The following is an 18,945-nucleotide window of genomic DNA, read 5'->3' on the forward strand; positions in this document are numbered from 1 at the left end:
ACAGTTATTAAGGATGATAAAGTAAATGGGGTTGGGATAAATATTTTAATCAAGTAAAATATAGAACATAGCATACTTGTAATACTTCAATATTTTATAATTTTGTAAAATATATTTTATAGTCAAAATATAATTATTTCCGTTTTAGTTAGTCCACTTTAATATTTTCGAAAAGTCTAAAACCTTATTTTATTGGTTACACGACTCTATTATATGAAAACCTATATATAACCCTTTAAACCTAATCTATACTATATATTAAAAGGCATTTAAAAGAAAGTTTATGTAACACGTGGCGCTCTTCTTATGGCTGGTTTGCTCAATGTAATTTTCATATACATTTTAAAAAAAAATATCAAACATGGGTTGCATAAGGTTTGAACCCTAGACCTTGTGTTTAAACAATAAAGCCTTTACCACTAAACTATTACATGTGTTCATGTTATCATTACAAAAAAAAATATAAGTAAATGTGAATGTCATTAATGTGGTAACCCGTGGCATCGCCCGGGCCTAAAAACTAGTTATCTTAATAAAACCTTGTGCAGCCGTAATTTTACCCTAGCTAACAAATCCTCTTCATTAATTTTACATTAGTTGCGTATTACCTCCCATCTAACCCAAATATCTTTAGCAACCATTGATCTTCATCACGCTCTATTATCGCATTGGTTATTTGGTTATCAGAAGCATACAAGACAATTTGAGCACACCGTAATTTGAGCACACCGTAATTTGAGCACACCTTCACAGTAAGATGATCATCTCACTACCCCGCGCGCACATGATTGTGTGTTTTCATTGCGTACATTACCGTATATTATTTTCGGGAAGGCAATCACGCGCACTTAGTCTTATCGAGTTGTTCGTATACATAGTATATTATTTATTAATGAGATTCGCATATTATCTATTTATGGAAGTTGTTTGAATAATTTATTCAACTCATCTTGATATATGATATGAGTTGTTGTATTAGTTTGTCCTTTGTGTGAATAACAATACTAAGTGTAAGATAAGTATTATAGTTGATGATCACTCGAGCAGTAGAGTCCTTGACATGTTGGTAAGGAGTGATGATAACTACTGGTAGAGGAGAAATATTCACTCTTTATTATTTTCTTAATATCCCCATAGTGGCTTAAAGAGTATCTCTCAGTAGTTATTGTGAGTTTTAAGTTTTTATACTTGTTGGTTTATTTATTCGAATTGCCCATGTCCAAGGCTAGGTAAAGAACAACGAGCAAGTCACATATATATTGGTTTAAGCAAAGTTACTAGAGGAAGGATCATATTATTACATTTGAGGTATAAAATGAGGATATATTTGAGAAGATCTATACTTTAGAGTATGGGGTTAGTCATACTATGTATAACGTAGTTTCATACTACGTTATTTAAATTAAATGAACAAATATTATTCTATATTGGTATGTTTTTATTACAAGTGATTACTCGGCTTTTTGCTGACGTGTGTGTTTATTTGTTATGTGTGTTTGCGGGCATGTCTTTTTCTTATGGTGGCCCTGCGACGATCCTTTTGGAATTTTTCCTCTATGGTGAGCAGTCAAGATTGACTGGAGCAGATTGATCATGAAAGATCGCAGTTCAAGATGAAGGAGCTCAAGTGTTATCGTTTAGTCTTTTATGACAGTTTAATACTTTTCAGTTGTCTTGTTGTAAATAGATCACCTAGTAATCGATCGAGTTGTAATATTTTAAGTTTTATAACCCTTAACACTTGACAATGTGGTCAAGTGTGGCGGTGATACCTCTGATTTAGGTGTAAGCTTCTACAAATTTATTATAAAGTCTTTTATATTAATATTTATTTTAGTAGTAAATCGGGAGTGTTACAATACTATTCATAAAACTTGTGGTATGGGTGTAAAGAAAATTTTGTGATAGGTTTTCCTTGTGTATAAAACGAAAGCACATTTTATTTGTGCGCGTTCGTTGAACATTGAATGTAACACCCTAATAGTTCCTTGCTTTTATAAAACCATTTTCCAACTTAAAATAAAGGAATTACTAAAGCATTACCGCCACCGTGATAACGGTTAAGACTATTACCAGAATTACGCAGCGGAATTAAATGTCAACTAACTTTTAAAAACCATAATTAATAAAATATCGAGGCCTCCTACAATTTGGAACCATAATGGCCCAAAACCCAAAGTATAAGTAATTCAAATATTTCAAACATAATTAAAATAAAGTTAAATAAAATAGTTTCAAGGAACGAAAACATGCAACTCTCTCAATCATCCCAAGCCACATGATTTCGATCGTACTTGATCTACCAACCTGTTATATTATTCTACTCCCCAACAATGCAAGTGCAAATGATGGATCATCATAGGGTCATTAAGGCAAAGGCCATGACCGGAAACACACAAAGCACGTAGTCAGCAAAAGCTGAGTACTTACAAGCATAGAGTAATGAAACTAAAGCATGCATCACTCACTAAATACTAATCGACATGCAAAAGCCATATAATAACAAATCAAACAATCATGAGATACAAGACTCGACTCTTGACTCGACTCTTGACTCACAATTTAATTAGAATAAGCTTCGAATGGGCCAAAAGAATAATCCACAAAGGGAAAAAGGTGATGGGAGCCAACCAAACACCAAATATAATAATAATAAAATCGGGCCATACCGAGTGTCGGGCCATACCGACGGAATTCCTGCGCATAATATAAATGAAACAACGTCTTGTATCATTAGTAGGAGTACGAGCTTTCCGGCAAGACTCCCCCCATTGTTCATACTCAAGGTATATACGTTCCAAGAGTTTTGAAGCTTGTTCCGGTTGCACTTTACGTTTATTAATATTTTAATAAAGGCGAACTCAAGACTCGACAACATGCATACATGCAATTAATAAACGACAACCAAAACAATCTTATTTTAATGCTTTAAGACTTGTGATCAACCAAGCAAGACACTTGTGATATTACTACCATGTTCCTCCTCACCAAAGTGAGACTCCACATCATGCATATTAACATGAGGGTTGTGCCCTTGCACGACAAATCCTAATTCATTTCATAAATAATATTCCCAACTGAACCCTACATGTGCGGTGGCTTACGTGAGCTAACCCTTCACATGTGGTAAAATAAATAGTACAACGAGGTACAAATAAATGGCTCAAAGTATGCTAGACATCCCGTACAATAGCATACAAATAATTAATCAATCCCTTGCATGTGAATTGAACCATACATGCATAAATATTGAACCACATGATTGACAATGAAATCCATACTCATAATAATTTCAACATGCTTGTTCAACAATTAATTCAATAAATCCAACATCACAAAACACATGCTCGTTCACCAAAATCAACATGATTTCACATAATGTAATTCACATCATCAACAATCATGTAATGTTATTGACAAAAAGGTGTGGTCGCCCTAGACTTGTACGTACCTTGAATACCTAAGCGTAGGGGCCACTTTGCAATAACGAGCACTCAACTAGAAATCACCTCCTATCATCAAAATAATAAAACTTAAATTATTTCCATGTTCATTAAATTTCCAGCAACTTTATAAAAATTAAAACTTCCTTTAGACTTTAGAATTCAATCGTTTTTCAATAATAAAGTCGTCTCGATTTGCAAAATCAATCTCTAGTACAAAAACATACTTTTTCCGCATTTAAAATCAATAAAAATCAACACTTTAAACCTTTATTCAAATATGAAAATATAATTGATTATCATAATTAAAATCATCACCTAATTATGCTAATCAATTGACTCATTAGGTTTAGGTTAAAACCCTAACTTGAAAATCCCAATAATACTAGTTTAATATCATAAAAATCCATGCTTTATTAAATAAACAAATCTGAAAATTCGTTCTTTAATAATTAAAACAAACCTAATGAATCACAACACACAAATCCTCAAACCACGGTATTCATAACCGGTTCCCAACATTTTAATTACTCAAAACAATATTAATATAATAATTTAAAATACGGAATTTAAATAGAATAGGTAAGGAAGAAGAGAATTATACCAATCCGGCCTATAGCACGGAACAATCACGAATTAGGGTGATTGGGCGAAAAAGGAATTGAATTACGAACACGAACAACACACACACACACACACGTCGTGTTTGCGCGCGCGGGCGAGAGGGGCGACGAGCAGGGGCTGCGCGCAGGGGCTGGGCGCGAGGGCTGCAGGCGCGCACTATGCGCGAGGAGAGAGCGAGAGAAGGTGAGTGTGGGCGATGGCGCGCGAGGCGAGAGAGAGGGAGTGTGGTGTGGCTGGCTGATATGTGTGTTTTATGTAGAGTTTTTACCCCCGTCCCTTAGTACTTTTTGATCCCAAATGAGCTCTTCGGAGCGATTTTTAGTACTAATGTGCTCCTTGTAGTGTGTTTGTAGTTTCAGGTTCATCATTGTAGGAATTAGTATATTTTTGTGCATTTCCTACTCATTTGAATCAATAAAAGAGATTATGTACTTTCGAGAGCACAAACATTAAGTTTGAAGAGTTTTGAAGCAAAGCGAATAACGAAGGAAGTACAAAAATGACTATAGTCCACTATTTTAAGCATAACTCAAGTTCTACAACTCCAAATGATGTAATTCCAATTGGGTTGGATTATAGACTTAAATATCTTTCCAACAAGTGGTCACTCGCCTAATTTCGACGAATAACGAAGGAGATATGACGTTTTGAAGATAGAGGATCGTGCAGTTTCAACACGCGCCCGATCGGGCGGGCTTCGCCCGATCCGGATCGGGCGGTCATTCTGGGCGCTGTTCTGGGCATTTTGCAACCGCCCGATCGGGCGGAATTTCGCCCGATCGGGCCGACTATCGAGCACATCGCCCGATCGGGCGAAGCGTTGCCCGATCGGGCCACGCCAACCTCCAGCGTATTTCGCGAGATTTTATTTCCGATTTTGGGCTCTATTTTGGGCAAACTATAAATACTAGCCCCTTATATTTTTAGTGACATCTTTTATTCTAGTTTTCTAATTACTTAGTCTATTTTAGTTCTCTCTATTTTCTCCAAACACTTAGTTTTAATTTTAATCAAAGATTCAAGCTTTATTATTCCATTGTTCTTCAAGTCGGTATTGTTTCTTGCTTTAATTTATCTTATTGCTTGATCATGTTTTCTATTATGTTAATTGCTTTGTTATTTATTATCATGAGTGAGTAGTTTCATTTCTAGGGTTTAGGGGATCCATGAATGCATGATTGGGATTATATGTGGACTTGATTAATTGATTGATTGATTATAATTTCTATAGCTTATTATTATTGCTCGTCAATTCTGTTCGGCCGGACTATTTTGATTTGAGTTTGATTAACCTTAGATTATGCGCCGAGAGGTATAAATATGATGTTTTTTGGTCTGTGGCTATTAGATAGGTATTATTTCTAGTACGTAGCGAGAGCCCGCTAGTTGTTCTATCCTAAGGAATTCATAAGATTCGAGAGATGCATGTTTTCCTAATTATGATTGTTCATTGATTGTTATTGTCTGTTGTCCAATCCTGCTCTGCATTTATGGTGAACCGTTGCCCTAGACTCCTTTAATATTGTTATTTTTCGATTTGATTATTTGCTTTAGTTTAATATACAAACCAATCCAACTCTTTGTTACCAGTAGTCTAGATTAGTTAATTAATAGTAGAAAGAACATTGTTTCCCTGTGGATACGATCCCTGCTTCCCTTACTATATTTTTAGTTGGTGAACGTTAGGTTTATCTTTGATAGGAGTGCGATTTAGCCTGTCAAATTTTGGCGCCGTTGCCGGGGAAACGGTTTAATTTTCTGCTACTAATTTTATGATCTAGATTATTTTCTTGAGTCTCATAGAACTTCCTGTTCTTTGAGACCATGTATATATTTTATTTTCTTTAGTTTATTTTTTTTTTTTTTTTTTTTTTTTTTTTTTTTTATTTTTTTTCCCCTGAAAAAAATGGATTATTATTCTTTCCTTCAATTCTTAAATGAGCCTTTTTGGGTGTATTTCGATAGGCTAAATGATTTTATTGGTTACCACAATTTTAATCTTTGGGATTCTTGTGGTTTTGCTTATGGTGGTTTAAATGAGTATACAAGGAATGTGATAGAAAGTAGATTTAATGGTGATTTTCGAGCCTTGTCTTTGGATGATATGTGGGATTACTATATGTGGTTTGCAAGGGATTTGTATGAGCGTGAAATGGCGATTCATGTTACATGTGCTAATCCAAATTATGAGCATAATCTACATGTTTCTACCCCCTCTCCCTTGAATGCTTGTTATAATGAGGTGCATTCTAATGTTTATGATAATCATGTATATTCTAACGACTTATCTAACCCTTGCATGGATATCAATGTTTTGCCTCATGATTCCACTGTTGCTTCTCCCGTGTATTATTGTGAACCCTTGCTCAATCCCGTTCAATCCGAATCAGAAAGCAGAGATAGCTTCTTAGAGGAATTAAGAAGATTAAACTCTGAGATTGAGATTCAGTGTACTAGATCTCAAGAGGCTACTAATGAGATTATTAAAGCTAGTAAGGCTACTCTTGAGAGATTTAGAAAAGTTCAAGAAATTATTGAAAATAATGATTCGAGTTGTGTTGGGGATGGGGGTCAACTGAGTGAACCCATAGGCAACCAAGAGTGGGAGGAGCTTATAACAGAGGATGAGGATGAGTGGGAGGATGATGATTTGACTGTTGGATCAATGGATGAAGGATTTGTTGAAACTGAAAAGCCATATGTCATAGAGCAAGTCCATGAGGAAGTTGAAGTTGATAAAACCCTTGTTGTTGTGTCAACCCCTACCCCTCATATTCCAAGTCCAAGAAGGATTATTCTTAGCCCCGTTTACACCGACTCACTCCCCTTCTCTTTCCCCATAAAACCTTTACTTGAGGATCTTCCTCCTCCCCATGAAAATCAAAAGCCCAATGACCCAATAGAGTATGTTCCTCTTTGTGAATCTTTCGCAGGTACTTACAATACTTACAAAGAAGAGGTGGATGCTTTGCAGAGAGCTCTATATGGTGAAGAGCCTATCCACCATGAATTCCAAAACACAGAGAGAGCTATTTCATTGATCATTGAGGTTGAAGAATCAATAGTCCGTAAAAACAACTTCCATAAGGAGAGTATGCCTACTTTCTCTTTTCCTTCCTTTTCTTATTCTTCTTTTATTGTTGTTTTTCCTTTTTGTTCTTCTTCCTTTAGGCATCCTACTCCTTACTGGCATAGAGTTCATTCGGACTTTATGCAAATGTTGTTGTTGATTATCGTGCATGTCTTGTTGCACGAAAGTTGTGCGAGTGCGCATGACAAGCTTATGCGCTCGTTCGTTGGTTATTTACTAACCAATCTCTTTGCGGGAGGCACGATTTGATGATGCTGAGACCCGAAAGGCCGAAATCTCGGTGAACGGTGGGCACCGTATTCATGATCGGGGTCGTGGTCTGTCACTTCCCGCGCCACATAGCTCATCCAAGGCAATTGATTCGACACCAGATGGCACCATCTTTGGTGCCCCATTCGATGAGTTTTCGTGGCTATCATCCCCTTCCTTTCGTTGTCTGTACATAAACTAAGATTGTGAAATGGGGACATTGCATCAATCTAATAGGGGATGAGTATTTCACTATCCATTTATTGCTTTTCGTAGTGTATTTTTCGCTTTTGTTTGTGTGTTTTAATATAATTTTTGAGCAAGTGTGTGTTTCATTGTAGTTTTTGGTGTTAGAGAGGTGAGAAGAGGGTATTTTACGGTTTGGACGTTTAATGCTGTGCAGGTCTAAGGCTCCAAGTTCGAAAAAGTTGAATTCAAGCTGAAACGGAGTAGTCTGCGTTTTGCCCGATCCGGATCGGGCGAGGAGCGCCCGATCGGGCGCGTGTCGATTCAAGGAAAATGTTGGAAAATCGCCCGAACGGGCGACGGTTGCCCGATCCACACAAAAGGCGAGTGAAATGCCCGATCAGGCGAAATTCCGCCCGATCGGGCGGTTGATGATGACGTCGTAGAAAGGTCAAGGAAGGATTCTGGGCTGAGAAAAGTCAATAAAACAAGGCATTGCATTTCGCCCGATCCGGATCGGGCGAGGTGCGCCCGATCGGGCGCGCACAGATTCAACGGAAAGGTTCGAAATTCGCCCGATCGGGCGATCTGCTGCCCGATCGGGCGATCTGCTGCCCGATCGGGCGATCTTCTGCCCGATCGGGCGATTTGCGAATCAGCGACAAATAAGCCACGGTTTGCTCACTTTCCTCATGATACCCCTTGAGCCAATGAGGACATTGTCTGATTTAGCTTGGGGGGTGTTTCACTCACTTGTACATATTAGGTATGTTTTCCCTTTTATATTTGCATTTACTTATTTTTGTGTGTTTATTTTGGTGTGTTTAATGTTTTCTAGAGTAGTTTATTGCTTTGAAAAAAAAAAATACAAAAATACGTTCCGATGAATACAATATCATGCTTCCCTGTGCCCCTTGAACGAAAATTGTTTTGATTCTTGGTATTTGATGATGGGCAATGTAGATGTGTTATCCATGATTTGATATTCGATTGCTTTGATGCCTTAACATGAGTCAACTCCGACTAACTATTTGTGGACTTGGTGCTTGACTAGTTGATTTGGTTAGGATGTGTGATAGCTTCCTGGTGTGTCATTGATTTTGAGTATTGATTTGCAACTATTAGTAGTGTTTTATGACTCATATACATGCACATTGTGGAGGACGAAGGCATTTTTCTATTTAGGTAGCCTTCAGATGAAATTAGATACATTTGTCCCCTCCTTTTCTACTCATGTTGTTGCTTGTGCCCTTTTATTTGGTGACTAGCCATATTACAAGCCCATGAAAAACCCCATTGGTCACTAGTCCCAAGCCTAGCTTGGGGGAGCTAATAGTAGTGAGGTGAGGGAGTTGTAATGTGCTACATTTTGAGCATAAAGTAGGTATTGAAAAAGGAGTTCGTCTTATCATGTTTGTTGTTGAAAATGAGTTGAAAATGAAAAGAGATGAAAGAACAAAACAAATGTGAAGGTTTCTAAAAAGAAAGAAAAAAAGAGAGATTGAAAAGGAAAAGAAAGAGAAAAATCTATTACTCTCATAAAAAAGTTCAAAGTGTTGTTTCAATCAAGTTCTGCAAATTCATATCCTTATGAGTGATTGGTTACAATTGTGAAAAAAAATGCAAGAAAGTATGGTGTTGGCTATTTGTTGTTTTGTCATGTGTTAAGTGGGAGATTATGGTCATTATGTTGATTGATCACGGTTGTTTTTAGGATTTATGCTCCCCAAAGCCAAGGCTTTAAAGCTCACATTATACCCAAATTTACCGCACCCTTACCTAAGCCTAACATTACAAGCTTTGAAGACCTTCCGACCTTTGTGCATAGAGTCGTACTTATGTGAAAATAGTTGTTTATCAATGCAAGTTATGACATGACACATTTCAAGTCGACTACTAGGTTGAGTGTATATTTTTCTAGACACACGAGTGTTGTGAGTTTGGGAGGGCATTGTTCACTTATATGTTGGGAGGAGAGCGAACGGGTACATCTTTTACCCGCCACATAAATGAGTGATGAGTGTGTGAGCACTAGTCTTGAATTCCATTGTGCACTTGTGGTTCGCTTTGCGTGACGATTGTTAGGGAGGATTTGTGGTTGGGTGGATTTGATTGGTTGACATTGATGCATGCTCGTTAGATTTTGCCTTGAATTATGTTTTTCATTTTGAAATATGGTGGGGGTGAAGTTTGTCTTGTATTCATCGATGATTTTCTTGCTTAGGGACAAGCAAGGATCTAGCTTGGGGGAGTTTGATATGTGTGTTTTATGTAGAGTTTTTACCCCCGTCCCTTAGTACTTTTTGATCCCAAATGAGCTCTTCGGAGCGATTTTTAGTACTAATGTGCTCCTTGTAGTGTGTTTGTAGTTTCAGGTTCATCATTGTAGGAATTAGTATATTTTTGTGCATTTCCTACTCATTTGAATCAATAAAAGAGATTATGTACTTTCGAGAGCACAAACATTAAGTTTGAAGAGTTTTGAAGCAAAGCGAATAACGAAGGAAGTACAAAAATGACTATAGTCCACTATTTTAAGCATAACTCAAGTTCTACAACTCCAAATGATGTAATTCCAATTGGGTTGGATTATAGACTTAAATATCTTTCCAACAAGTGGTCACTCGCCTAATTTCGACGAATAACGAAGGAGATATGACGTTTTGAAGATAGAGGATCGTGCAGTTTCAACACGCTCCCGATCGGGCGGGCTTCGCCCGATCCGGATCGGGCGGTCATTCTGGGCGCTGTTCTGGGCATTTTGCAACCGCCCGATCGGGCGGAATTTCGCCCGATCGGGCCGACTATCGAGCACATCGCCCGATCGGGCGAAGCGTTGCCCGATCGGGCCACGCCAACCTCCAGCGTATTTCGCGAGATTTTATTTCCGATTTTGGGCTCTATTTTGGGCAAACTATAAATACTAGCCCCTTATATTTTTAGTGACATCTTTTATTCTAGTTTTCTAATTACTTAGTCTATTTTAGTTCTCTCTATTTTCTCCAAACACTTAGTTTTAATTTTAATCAAAGATTCAAGCTTTATTATTCCATTGTTCTTCAAGTCGGTATTGTTTCTTGCTTTAATTTATCTTATTGCTTGATCATGTTTTCTATTATGTTAATTGCTTTGTTATTTATTATCATGAGTGAGTAGTTTCATTTCTAGGGTTTAGGGGATCCATGAATGCATGATTGGGATTATATGTGGACTTGATTAATTGATTGATTGATTATAATTTCTATAGCTTATTATTATTGCTCGTCAATTCTGTTCGGCCGGACTATTTTGATTTGAGTTTGATTAACCTTAGATTATGCGCCGAGAGGTATAAATATGATGTTTTTTGGTCTGTGGCTATTAGATAGGTATTATTTCTAGTACGTAGCGAGAGCCCGCTAGTTGTTCTATCCTAAGGAATTCATAAGATTCGAGAGATGCATGTTTTCCTAATTATGATTGTTCATTGATTGTTATTGTCTGTTGTCCAATCCTGCTCTGCATTTATGGTGAACCGTTGCCCTAGACTCCTTTAATATTGTTATTTTTCGATTTGATTATTTGCTTTAGTTTAATATACAAACCAATCCAACTCTTTGTTACCAGTAGTCTAGATTAGTTAATTAATAGTAGAAAGAACATTGTTTCCCTGTGGATACGATCCCTGCTTCCCTTACTATATTTTTAGTTGGTGAACGTTAGGTTTATCTTTGATAGGAGTGCGATTTAGCCTGTCACTGGCGCGAGCAACGCACACAGCAGCAACAACAACTGCACAGCAGCACGCGAGGGCGCGCTGGCTGGGCTCGAGCAAAAGGGAGGGGCGAGCAACAAGGGGCGAGCAACACACGAGCAGCACACGAGGCACGACCGTGCTCGTGCTGTGCGTGCGGGCGGACCGAGCCAAAGAGGAGAGAGAGAGATGAGTGTTGGGCAAGAAATCAAAAAGGGGCTTTATGAAATTTTAGGGGTTTATTTAATGATGGGGAGTCCTATTTATAGGCTCCCTAATCCCTTGATGGGTTAGGCTTAGGATATTTGAGTTGGGCTTAGGAATTAAATGAATTGGGCTAGCTTAGGATTTAAATTAAACTGTTTGGATTGGGCTTGATTAATAAAACGAACTGGACTTTTTTATTTAAAACCCGAAGCTTTAAAAATCATTTGCAACTCATTTAATTTCCCGACTCAAGAATTTAAATTCGTTTCGTAATTAATTAAAATAATAACTATTATAATTAATTAAAATTATATTAAATACATTCAAATATTATTTAAATGCTAATAAATCGTAAAATACTTTATAAATATAATAAAATATATTTATAAATATTATAAAAATATGAGGTATTACATTGAAGAACATGTTGATGTATGTAAAATAGAACATGTTCTATGTGTTTAGTCTTTGAAACAAGGAACATGTAAAATAGAACATGTTGTAATACGTTGAAGAACATTTAGTATTAGGTGAACAAGGAACGTGTAAAATGGAACATGTTGTAATACGTTGAAGAACATTTAGTATAAATATGCAGAACATATATCATCTTCACAAACTCCCATTCCATTGATTTTCGACGCATATCAAAAACAAGTTTTTTAGTAGGATGATATTTTAAATCGTAGCAGAAATTCATCATCCATTTCTTCAAGGTATCAAACTGCAATCTCAAAGGTTAAAAAAAGAATTATTTAAATATAGTTGTTACGCATTACACTGGATATAGAAGAACATACAATAGACTTTCAAAGAACACCACACAATATTTCAAAGAACATGCATCGAAAACCAGTAGGAATAATGAATTAAATAGCTATAAAAGGATTATAAGGTAGCATAGTTCAAATAGATAAAACTATTGATGTCCTGAAGCAGGCATCTGGATTAGCACACTTCAGATACTTAAGCGGACATATATATATTATTACCTGGCACTTGTACATGCAAGAAAGTCTATACCCATCTTGCCCCCTCAATAGACAAGCCTGTTGAGGCAAACATGGTGTTGCCCGCCCCAACTAGCAGTACTTGCATTTCCTAACAAAAATAGGTAAATAGGAAAGCTTTCATATATATTCATGTCAGATACTTTCTGAAAAGTTGAAGAAAACTAGATAATTACTACTGTTCTAAATGGTGTTGATTTCCAAGACTGAGAAAACAGAAAAATTGGTGCATCTAGTTCTACAATTTTTCTATGATGGTAGTCTTGCTTCCTTATCTAAGCTTGATTAATATAAGGAGAACTAGACTATTACATTATAAATACATCTAGAGATATGCCACCCAGACAAAAGAACTGTATTTACCTTGTACTGTCCAATTAATTAGAACTGAAAAAGAAGCTACACATACACATAAAAAACCTAAATTCTCATACCCGTACAATGTACAATATTGTAACGAGTACGATTAATCATATTCATAGTTGTGCCCTCTAGCAGGCTTCTACGTGAGAGTTGATTCATCTCACGAGGATATATAATAGCATTGAGGATTGTTCTAATCTAGTCACCTTCCGACACAGAGCAGGTACAAAAGCACCAATCTGCTTTATGGGTGACAGTTGAAAGCAGCAAATACAAATCATAACCAACATATCTACAGCTTCATTATAATTATGCGCCACGTGTCGTCATCTACAGAGCTTCAGACTTCCTTTAAAACCTCGATGGAGTTTTATTCTTCTTCCTTCATTTCTCTTTTATCATTCGAAAATTTCTAGAGAGAGAAAGTGTTGTTTTTCTTTGAGGATTTTCTCGTAAGAGCTTTGGGGTGTTCTTGACGATTGTTCTTCATCTTTTGCTCTTGGGGATCAACTAATTTGACTGACATTTCACCAGTTTTATTACTTACAGGTATGCTCTCTAGCTATTTTCTTGTTTACATTTGTTTGTTTAAAATTGCTGGAGTTTCTATTTCTTGGGGAGGCGTTTTGCTATTGCCGTGTTCCTCTTGTATTGACGACGTCATCGCTCCTTTTTCTTCTCTTTTTAAGTCAGACGTCCCGCTCCTTATGCAGGGCGACATGGCACGTATTAGACAAACATCTAATATGGGTGCATGGGGAGCACCCCGAGAGAGGGAAAGTCGGGTTTCCTTTTCGAGCCCGTCTCATGTGACTAGGAGAGGAGCTAGCTCCTCACATCATTCCGGGGAGGGAGGTGCCAAAGAGGCCCATTCTCCAAGAAGACGAAAGAGTGTGGCTCGCCGTCTTCTGGTCCCAAGAGAGGACTTTGAGGATGATTCTTCTAGCTCTTCAGACGAGGAGGCTGCCAGGTAGACCTGTCAAACGGGTCGGTCGGGTCGGGTTGTAAAAAATTACTTTCGGGTTCGGGTTGAATCGGGTCGGTCACTTTCGGGTTCGGGTTTGCAAATGCTTGTTCGGGACCCAGAACTTTCGGGTTCGGGTTGACCCAACGGGTTGAGAGATTTTAAAACGCGCATTATATTTTCATTAATTTAGGTTATAAATATACAAAATATTGGCACAAATTAACAAATTTTCCTACGAAAGTTTATATTTAGTCAAATTCAACCACAAAATGGCGTATAATTAAAATTAAAATCATATTACACACAACAATAGTAAAAACAACGTGTCAATTATGCTTAAATTTTCTCATAATCTCATTTATTACTATAAATACAATGATTTTCAATCGGTCGGGTCCAAAACGGGTTCGGTCGGGTTTTGACCCATTCCTTTTCGGGTTGCTCGGGTTCGGATAAAATCGGGTTACGGGTCACAAAATCTTGTTCAGGACCCAATATTTTCGGGTCGGGTTCGGGTCGGTTTTCGGGTCGGGTCGATTTTTGACAGCTCTACTGCCAGGCATCCTCCTGCCATGGTGCATGGGAAAGAGGACGTGGATTTATTTCCTTCAGACATTTTTGCAAGTAGGAAATGGCTTAGATACTTGAAAGAGAAGGGGCGTGACTTTGAGCGTTTCCTTCTTTTACCCCATGGTTTTAGCTTCAAGTGTCCTGGCTCTCATAGTACTGTAGACTGTCTGTCCTCGGGTGAGGTTGCTGTCTACACGGCCGCTTTTCAGTTAGGCCTTAGGTTTCCTTTGCATCCGTTTGTTCTAGATGTTTTGGACAGATATGACATAGGACTGGCCCAGCTGACTCCCAATTCTTGGGTGAACGTTTTTGGTTATATTGCATGCCAAGTGTGCGTTTAGTGACGTCTTCCCCTCCTTTTCATCTTTTGTTAGACTAGTAGATATTGCACCCTCCTCTCGCTCTCCTCGGGGGTGGTTTACCCTCTACAGTCGAAGGGGCTACAAGAAGGTGGTAGGTAAGTCGTCCAGTTGGGTGTGGTGGAGGACTAAATGGTGCATTGTCCGAATGGAGGACCTTTCTCTTTCAAAGCGTCTTAGTCGCTGTAACTATAGACCATGTTTCATTTCTAAGACTGATTCTCTTCCACGCCTTCTTTCAAGGGAATGACGGTTTGTAAAGCCCTTATTTTAGGCAGAGATGTATAGACTATCTGCTAAGAGTCAATCATAGGTACCCAATAGTTGGCTCCCACATGTGGGACAGTTCACTAATATGATTCTTCTCGCGGCCGTTGGACTGTTTCCGTAAGGTAGCTTCCCTTTTATATGAATGGTGTAAGTAACTTCCCCTTTTTTCTTCACTGACCTCCTTGGTTGGTACAGAGTCTGTTATGGATCGTTTGTCCCCATAAGACAAGGGGTTAGTGAAGTTACCTTTGTGGCTGTCCCAAGTTTATGCTGATGATGTCCTCAAGGCTGTGGAGGCTAAGCAGAAGGAGTCCTCCAAGAAGTCTGACCAGGAGGCTTCTGGTGATCTCCCCAAGGTACGTCCGATTTGCTTGAGTACGTGCTAGAGTCCTTTTGGTTATACTGATTTGTGTTCTATTGTCTATAGGCACCCACTGCGTCCGTTACAGGGAAGCGTCCAACTCCTTCTTCGGCTGCTTCCAAGGCAAAGTGGCCCTTTTTCAAGAAGAAAGGCATCGCTGATAATGTGGGAACGCTTGGACTGGAGCCGACGGCTCCTCCTGTTGTGGAAGTGGGGCCCTCTTCCCCATAATTGCAAGATCTTTATGCGGCCAATGTAGCCAAGGGGACTTCTCCTAAGGTGACAAGAGATGAGGGCCCGACGGCCAAGGAGGCCTCCATTGAGGCTAAGTGCTGGTCATGTTGCGGATCCGTGGCCCAGGAAGGAGGCGAGCAGGGAGTCGGGTGACCCTTCTGAAGGAAATAATGCCCTTGGTCCAAGTATGCATTCTATGTTAAGTCTAATAAATGCGGTTCAGTATTAATTAACAAGTTAATAATTCAGTGAGATCAAGTGAGCTGAATGCCTAGCTAGAGGCCGCTTCAGTTCAAGTGGAATTAATGATATTAATCCACAGCTTACTCTTGACTGAACCCGTAGGGTCACACAAATAGTACGTAAACGGATCAAGTATTTAATGGCATTAAATACTCCATCTATGAATATTCGGAACCGACGGATCTTGGTTTCAGTGGGAGCTAAGATCGTCACAGGCAAGAAATGAATACTCCGGAAACGATGATATTGCCGGAAACGGAAATATGGATCGTATCGGAAATATGAATATTATCCAAGTCGTAGATGTTGCCGGAAACGGAAACATGGTACGTATCGGAAAATATTATTGGAAATGGAAATATTACCAGAATCGGAAATATTGCCGGAAACGGAAATATTGTCAGAATCGGAAATATTGCCGGAATCGGAAAATAATTTCGGAAACGGAAATATTAAATATTTGTTCGAAACGGAAATTAATTCCGGAATCGGAAATGTTAAATATTGTTCGTATCGGAAATAGATTCCGGAAATGGAAATTTAATCGGAAGCGTATCGTACGAATTAGCATCGGACGAGGCCTGCCGGACGAAGGCCCAGCACGAAGCCAGGCCGTCGCCCAGCAAGCACGCACGCCACAAGCCCAGCGCGCGCCAAGGCCACGGATGCGTGGGCCTTGCTGCGTGGGCTGCAGCTCGCACGCATGGGCAGTCCTTGTGGCTGCCGTGTGTGTGTGAGTTTGTGCTCATGCGTGATTCCTGAATCTGCAAGAGTCAGTGTATGATTAAATGTCTATTCCTAATTGGATAAATTAATTAAATAGAATTCATGTAGGATTCTAATTCCAATTAATTCGCATCCTACTAGGATTACGATTCCTTTTCCATAACTCTATAAATAAAGGCCTAGGGGTCATAATTTATATACAAGTTTCAAAGTATTCAAAAGTGAGTTTTTTGAGAGAAAATTAAAACACATCTTGCTCATAAAAGTGCCGAATTTTCTAAGTACCTTAAGGGCGATTCTAGTTGGTCAATCTTAAGGCGGATCCGGACGTGCTGTGGACTATCTACGGAGGGACGACATTTGGAGTCCTAAAAGACTTGTTCTTGTTCGGTTCGGGCGCAGCTAGGGAGGGCACGCAACAAAGAGTATGCATCTAATTATGCTATATGATTATGTGTAAATAATATGATTCCTGGGTTAATGGTTGTTTCCGCATGATTTATGTAAATGTCATATGTATCATAACCTAACAGTGGTATCACGAGCCCCTTATTATTTTCATAATCTAAATTGCATGAACATGGTTAAATATTACAAATTTGCAAGAATTAAAAGGGGTGATTAATTTTCGTAATTGTTAATTAATTGCAAATTGCGTTTATTTAATTATATGTACGCAGTTTTTCGGCAGTTTCTTCATTACTCATCCGAATTGAGTGATTTTTGTGTCAATTCCGCATGTAAAAGGCATTCTAAAATTTTGACAAAAACAGTATTTTTCTGCCGAACCCAGAATTCTCAAATTCGAAGCCTAACTATGACTTTTCGAAGGTTTTAGTTTTTCGGATGCAAAATTTCGTAAATTTAAGATGTTAAATTAAATATTTGCGATTCCTGTTGATAAATCTTGAATTTTTGATTGACCTACTGCATATGTTTAACAAGTTTGAATGCCTAGTCTTGTTAATTATGCAATCTAATTTGTAATTATGATTAATTTGTTGAAAATTAGAATAATTTAGAATTAATTTGATTTTCATAATTAATTGTAATTTAATTAGAAACCTATGATTAAAAACCACCATAAAAATTGTAAATTTACGATAAATTTTAAATTTTTATGACCTAGACTTGAATCCATAACAATCGGAAATCAATTGGATAATAAATTTTCGATTTTTCGCCCTAAAATTATGAAATTAATAATATTTATTAATTTGTCATTAATTTTAAATATAAATTTTAAATTTTCTTGCGATTCGTTCAAATAACTTGCACGCACGAAGCAATGGACGCTTCGTGTTACCCTTAAGGGGTGTTGTATAATGCGGGCATGCGACGACGAGCAAGGGAGCTCGTCGCCCGTGCGGCACGAATGCAATGAGCAAGGGCGTAGTGCACGAGCGCAAGGCAGCAGCCCTGCCTTGTGTCGTGTGCCACGAGCAATGAACGTATGGGCATGGGCGAGGGGCGAGCCAAGGCAGTCGCGTGTGGGCAGCAAGCGAGCTGCGCCACAACGCGCGCTGCCTCGCACAAGTGCGCGCAGCCTCGCGCGCAGCGAGCGCAAGCTCGCGTGCCACGAGCGCTGCGCACAGCATCACTCGCGCGCACAGCGCGCGATGTCGCCCGCCCAGAGAGCGATGTCGCGCACCAGCGAGCGATGGCTCGCGCGCGCGCAGCGAGCGATCTCGCGCGCCAGCGAGCGATCTCGCGCCCCAGCGAGCGATGGCTCGCGCGCGCAGCGAGCGAGCTTGCGCGCCCAGCGAGCGATCTCGCGCGCCAGCGAGCGATGTCGCGCGCGCGCGCTGCGAGCGATAGCTCGCGTGCGATGGGCGCTATGCGGAGGCTTGCGTTGGGACAGCAGCAGCTATGCTACGAGCGCATGGGCTGCGCGCACATGGCCAGCAATGGCTGTGTGCGTACGGCCCATGGGCGTGCAACGCGTAGGGTGTTTGCGTTACGATTAGATCGTTTTGAATGTTTAATTTGAAAATTTCAGTTCACGTAATTTTAATTAATTTTAAAATTAATAATTTGAATTAATTTCTTGGATTTTAATTTTGAATATTATAATTATAATAAATGGAATTTATTCTAATTATTTTACTAAAATTAAAATCATGAATTAATTTAAATGCGACTGAAATTAAATTAAATTTTTGGATTCAATTATAAATTTATATGAGCTTTAAATTTTAATTAAATTTGTATGTTTCCGGTTAGACTAGAAATACAATTTTATGTTTAAAATTAGTAAAGCATATGAATTTATTGGTTTGAGTGGGAGCGTTTTTAGTCATAAACTCTTG

This window comes from Spinacia oleracea, chromosome 2 (assembly GCF_020520425.1).
Source record: "Spinacia oleracea cultivar Varoflay chromosome 2, BTI_SOV_V1, whole genome shotgun sequence".
Taxonomy (NCBI): Eukaryota; Viridiplantae; Streptophyta; class Magnoliopsida; order Caryophyllales; family Amaranthaceae; genus Spinacia; species Spinacia oleracea.